Consider the following 6,000-nt stretch of genomic DNA (forward strand, 5'->3'; position numbering starts at 1 on the left):
AGGGTTAGACCATTGACTCCGGGAGTTGCCCTCAAATATACTGGACCACCCATCGTCCTCAGGTGCTCTTCATCCCCAGAGCAGAAGACCAGAGTGGGAGGAGGCCTAGTGTCCTCCTCTATGCCTTTTCTCCCCTAGAATCGACCATGGTTCTTCTCTGGCCTTCCAAGACAGAAAGCAGTTTCTCCCAAGTAAGAGAGGATCAGGCCTCATTTTAAAGCACAGCATTTTTTTTTACATTCTACAAAATACCTAGCCAATAATCCTCAAACTGTCAAGGTTCTGAAAAACAAGGAAAGACTGAGAAACTGTCACAGACCAGAGGAGACTAAGGAAACATGGCAAATAAATGGAATATAGTATCCTTGATTGGATCCTGGAATAAAAAAAGACATTAATGGAAAAACTGGTGAAATGAAGTCTAGAGTTAAGTTAACAGTCATTTACCAATTTGGTCTTCTATTTTTGGCAAATGTACCATGATACTGTAAGATCGCAATATGAGGGAAAACTGAAACTGGTTGAGGGGTACAAGGGAACTCTCTGTGCTATCTTTGCAGCTTCTCTATAAATCTAAAACCATTTCAAAATTAAAAGTTTATTAAAATAAAAACAGTAATTTTTTAAGGTGCACTGAATGAGAGTTTAAAGGATTGCTTAACTTATTTAGTTTTTAATTTTTTTTAACATCTTTATTGGAGTATAATTGCTTTACAATGGTGTGTTAGTTTCTGCTTTATAACAAAGTGAATCAGCTATACATATACATATATTCCCATATCTCCTCCCTCTTGTGTCTCCCTCCGACACTTCCTATCCCACCCCTCTAGGTGGTCACAAAGCACCAAGCTGATCTCCCTGTGCTATGCGGCTGCTTCCCACTAGCTATCTATTTTACATTTGGTAGTGTATATATGTCAGTGCTACTCTCTCACTTTGTCCCAGCTTACCCTTCCCCCTCCCCGTGTCCTCAAGTCCATTCTCTACGTCTGTGTCTTTATTCCTCTCCTGCTCCTAGGTTCATCAGAACCTTTTTTTTTTTAGATTCCATATATATGTGTTAGCATACGGTATTTGTTTTTCTCTTTCTGATTTATTTCACTCTGTATGACAGACTCTAGGTCCATCTACCTCATTTGACACCATTTTCCCTCCCTTCTCAAAACTTTGCTAGTATGGCAAATTGGCCGTTTCTGAGGATTTTGTCCTTAACTATGTTGTCCTTAAACTATTCCATAGATTGGGGGCAGAGGGAGCCTTGCATTCCCCCCAGAGTTTAGAGGGTACCATTAGCAATACTATTAGTGTTATATATTAATCGTGTGGGGAAAGTAGAGGATTGTGGCCTTAGAACACAAGAAATCTCAACTATGTGTGTGTGTGTGTGTGTTTATATATCCTGCTGCCATGTTCTGAGACATGAAGCCACATGGTTTAGCAGCAAAGTGTTTCAATTGTGTTGGCAGCACCATTTTTACTGTCATGTTCTTACCACACTCGCATGCATATTTTACGATCTTACTGAGTGCAGTGTGTTCTCTACCTAGAACATATGTAGTCTCTAAGCACATTAAAAACAGCTGCTGCCTGAATCCCTGTCTTTTTTTCCAGCCTATAAGCCTAGTTCCCAGGCCTGTCTTGCAAGACTGTTCTACTTTAAAAAACAAATGAATGAACTATTAGCAAGTGGTATTTTGCTACCAGATCTCCAAGATGATCTACATAAGAGCTCACTGAAGCTGAAAGGAGTTTAGCGTCTACATAGTGGAATGGAGTGCTAACTCCTTCCCTTCTATTCAATCCAAAAGGAAACTAGCTCATGGTGAGTGCAGGAGTTTTGTTGCTTAAAGTACAAACCCACTTGGTTCTGAGCTGAGGCCCAGTAAAATCATACCATCTTTATCCCACAGGCAAAGAATGTTCTAGGAGTCTTCTAGCCAGTGCCTCTGGGAGGTGAAACAAAAATAGGAAGTTAGGAAGAAAAGATGCTGAAATGGGGTTTTAAAAAGAGGACCTTTTATCCAGTTGGGCCTATTCTTCTTTCCCCAGACCAGTATAGGGTACCTCAGCTTTGACCACCCTGCTAGGATAATGTTTTAAATCAGTCTCCTCCATTGGGTCTTCTTCTGGCTTTCCATGTGACTAGAATAGGATTTCCGTTATACTACGTTCCAATTTGGAACCTACAGACTGGGTGGTTCTGTATTTGGCCCATGCTCAAACTTGTCCTTCCACTCAGCTTCCCACATCCTGTGTTGCTTCTGTGCCTATCTATTTCTCCACTTGATTATAAACCCCCATGGGGGAGAAAACCATGTCTTATTCATTTTTTGTCCCTTGCTATGCCTACCACAATGCATGTCAAATAGCAAGTGTTCAACAAATGTTGGTAAAATATGTTTGATAGTTCTTTAGTGGCAAGACCTCCTGTGGAGCTTGTTTATGGCTGCAGTCCCTGTGGTCACACCAATGAGGGGATCGGGGCAGTGCTTAGTCAGAACTCAGCTGGAGGACCTTATATTTCTCCTGCCCACCCTGGAAAAAGTAAGGGTTGATTCACTGGAGGCTGAGGCAGTGCTAGAAACACTCCAGAATGATGTACCAAAGACACAAATTTTCCCTCATCTTTAAGCCAGAGGAAAGTTATGGTTGTAAATTTACTCCATGGTGCAGAATTCATTAGATGAAAGGTAATGATATAAGTTTGTCTCATAAAAGGAGACATGTAATACAAGGGCGTGTCCTGAAGGCTGAGAGGAGACAAGCTCTTTAGACATGACAATATATAGATGAGTTGCAAGTAAGAGGCAGGGGTGGCATAGTTTATAACCAAATGGACTTACTGACAGTAAACACAACAACAAAACCAGGAGGAAACAGTCTTTAATGTGAAGCTGGAGCGACATTTTCCAACCTGAGTCCAAAATGGATGGAGATGAAAGAAAGGCCTCTCTAGTCTATTCCACCCATTCCCCTACCCCAGCATTAGTTTTAGTTCTACACTCTAGGTCTTTCCCAAAAAGCTATGCCCTTATGGTCCTTTCCCATGGAGCCACCCACTCACTCAATTTTTATTCTTTCATTTTGCTTTTGAAACATTATATTTCCTCCCACTAGGGTTCTACGTTGGGCTAAGCATCCAGGTAGCTTGTCAATTATCAGCAATTTGCATTTATGTTCCTGGACTTGGAAGATGGAGAAGTAGAAAGAGTAGGGGACCTGTGGCAATTAACTGTCCTCAGGAGAGGATATTTATGAATGAATCATACCCATTCATACTGTTGTGATTAACTTCTTGCTAGCATATAACCTTTATGTTATTAAGCTAGAATGGTATCAGAGTCCTTCTTTACCTTAAATCCTGCTACTTTCTTGTTTACAAAAACTCCCCTTGTATTTCCTATTTGTATATCTATCTTGCTTATTAAACTGATTATAAAGTCCTTGGGGGAAAGACCCATGTCCCCATTGTTCACTTGGTATGTGCTCAAAGGGCACAAAAGTGGTGGGGAGAGAAGGAAAAATACCCAAGACAGTCTGTGCTTTTATTCCAAGTCCATAACTTTGTAGATTTTTTCATAAATCCTACATAAGATACCTATAAAATCATCTTGGCAGCCAAAATCCAACAAACTACAAGTCATTTTACTCATTATTTTCATCTTAAGTGTAAATTCTTCTTACAGGCATGCATGCATATTCTTCAGCCAAACTGGACAATTACCTTCTCTTCTAATTTGTCTTTTCTGGCCTGTCTTAATCACATCTTTGCTGAGATTATGCTGCATAACAAACACCCCAAAATATCAGGGATTCCTAACAACTGACATTTATTTTACACTCACAGGTCTGCATATCTGCCAAAGGTTATGTGATCTCAGCTGGGCTCATCTGGGCCCGGTTGGATTCAGGCCAGGTCACTTTCAGGTCTGCTTGCGTGTGCCTTCATACTGGGTCCCAGGCTGAAGGAGTAACTGTTACCTGAAACATGCTCTTCTTGAGACAAAAGGAAGAAGCTCCAAGAGGGCTGGCAGAAACTTATCATGCCTATTTTAAGGCCTATACTCACAAGTATCATGATGTCACTTCCATTGGCCTAAGAAAGTCACGAGGCCAAGACCAAAGACACTGAGGGTAAGGGAGGATGCTCCACCCCAAGCAGTTTGGGGAATGAGATGAATAACTGCTGTTCAGTGATCTAATTTCCCACAAGCCTCTGCAGCTTTATTTTTACTACCCCATTTGGCTGAAATACCTTTACTATCCACAAACCTACCTATTTAAATCTGGCCCATCATCCTTAAAGTCCCAGTTCAAATGTCACCTCCTCCATCAAACTCTCCCTGGTGTCACTGGGCATATATAATCATTCCTTTTTCCAAAGACTGAAATCTGTATGGCTCAAATAGTATTTATTACACATAGAATTGCATTGCAGTCATTGTGTGCAATATCCCCTATAAAATCCTAAGAACCTCTAAAAACAGGGACTATGAACAATGCATTTTTTACTACCAACATCATTCATTGCCTTTAGCATGGTAGATGCTCAGTATGTGTTGCATAAAGAAATGAATACATACATATGTGTGTGTATATGTGACTGTGTGCGTGTGTGTCTGCATTAAAGAGAAAATATAACAATAATTAAGCATTTCAAGCTCTGGCATCAGACAGACCTCAGTTCAAACCCTGTCTTCCCCTCTCCTTGGTGAGTGCCCTCTAGGAAGGTACTTAGCCCCTCTGTGCCTCAGTTACCTCAACTATAAAATGGAAATTGTAATAATTCATGTAAAAGGTTGAGTATAAGACAAGCACTCAGTGCTGCTATTTTATTATTACTGTATATGCTATGGTGAAACATTATTTCTCTTGTTATATGCAATGTGATGAAAATATTTTTAAAACAAGTACATAATGACAAGGACTAAAAGGGAACATATGTTAGGGTAATAGAATTATAAGTAAAACATCCTCTTTTTTAAGTTTCCTTCATGGATAATATGGTTTTGTTTATGCCATTTTAAAAAAATAAACATTTATTTTCCTTGGTGTTCAGACAAACTCCAGGGTGGTGACACCCATATGGACCTACCACTTCATATAAATGACTTTTTGAAGAGATGCTGTGTGCCAGACCCATTATAAATATTTTTTTTTTCTAATTCTCACAACAACCCTGCAAGGTCAGTAATATTATGCCTATTTTATAGATGAGAAAATTGAGATCATGAGAGACCAAATTATTTGCCCAGAACTCTGCTGTTAATAAATGGGAAATATAGGAAATGGAAATAAGGCCTGTCTCTGAAGTTCAGACTTCCTTCTCCACCCCACATTTCTGTTAAATCACTATTTCACAGGTAATTTATAGTGTGCAAAACAAACCAGAGGCACAGACAGGTGTCAGTTTCTAATACCATTCTCCAGTAAAAGAAACCAGGGCTCCTTGGAGAAATGGCTGAGTCTAGGACTGTAGCTGGTAATATACAAGATGAGCCTGGAGCATTTGTAGTGCCAGCAAGTAATGAAGCACTCCAAAAACTTACAAAAAGAAAATACGTACATACACAATGATGTGCGTATGTCTAAGGGGCACAAGAGCCAACTGAAAGAGCTTCCAAAGGCCAAAGCTAGAGCAATTGGAGCAACAAAATAAAGTAGTATTGGGTTATAAACCAAAGTATAAAATAAATAATCCATGTGTCCATAGCTGACATAAATAAATGATTTAATAAAGAAATAAATGGGGGAGAACAGACAAATTTTCCATGCAGAAGACTGCCAAATAATTTATGTGGATACTCCACCCTCAAAAAGTGGAGCATAACTCCCCAATCCTTCAGTGCAGACTGCACATGGTAACTTCCTTCCAAAGTATACAGTATGGAAAAAGGAGAAATGAGTAACCTTACAGTGGAGAAACAAACACCACCTCAGCCAGGTGATCAAGGTCAGCATCAACAGTGATGTCATGATGATAGTAAGTACCCTTGATAT

At 39.8% G+C, this 6,000-nt stretch overlaps 1 pseudogene; it reads left to right on the plus strand.

Moving 5' to 3' along the window:
- The window catches only part of LOC137224272 (DNA polymerase eta pseudogene), a 79,942-nt pseudogene extending 75,957 nt beyond the window's left edge, over positions 1-3,985 (plus strand).
- Positions 3,986-6,000: the final 2,015 nt, after the last annotated feature.

Source organism: Pseudorca crassidens, chromosome 5, assembly GCF_039906515.1.
Source record: "Pseudorca crassidens isolate mPseCra1 chromosome 5, mPseCra1.hap1, whole genome shotgun sequence".
Classification (NCBI taxonomy): Eukaryota; Metazoa; Chordata; class Mammalia; order Artiodactyla; family Delphinidae; genus Pseudorca; species Pseudorca crassidens.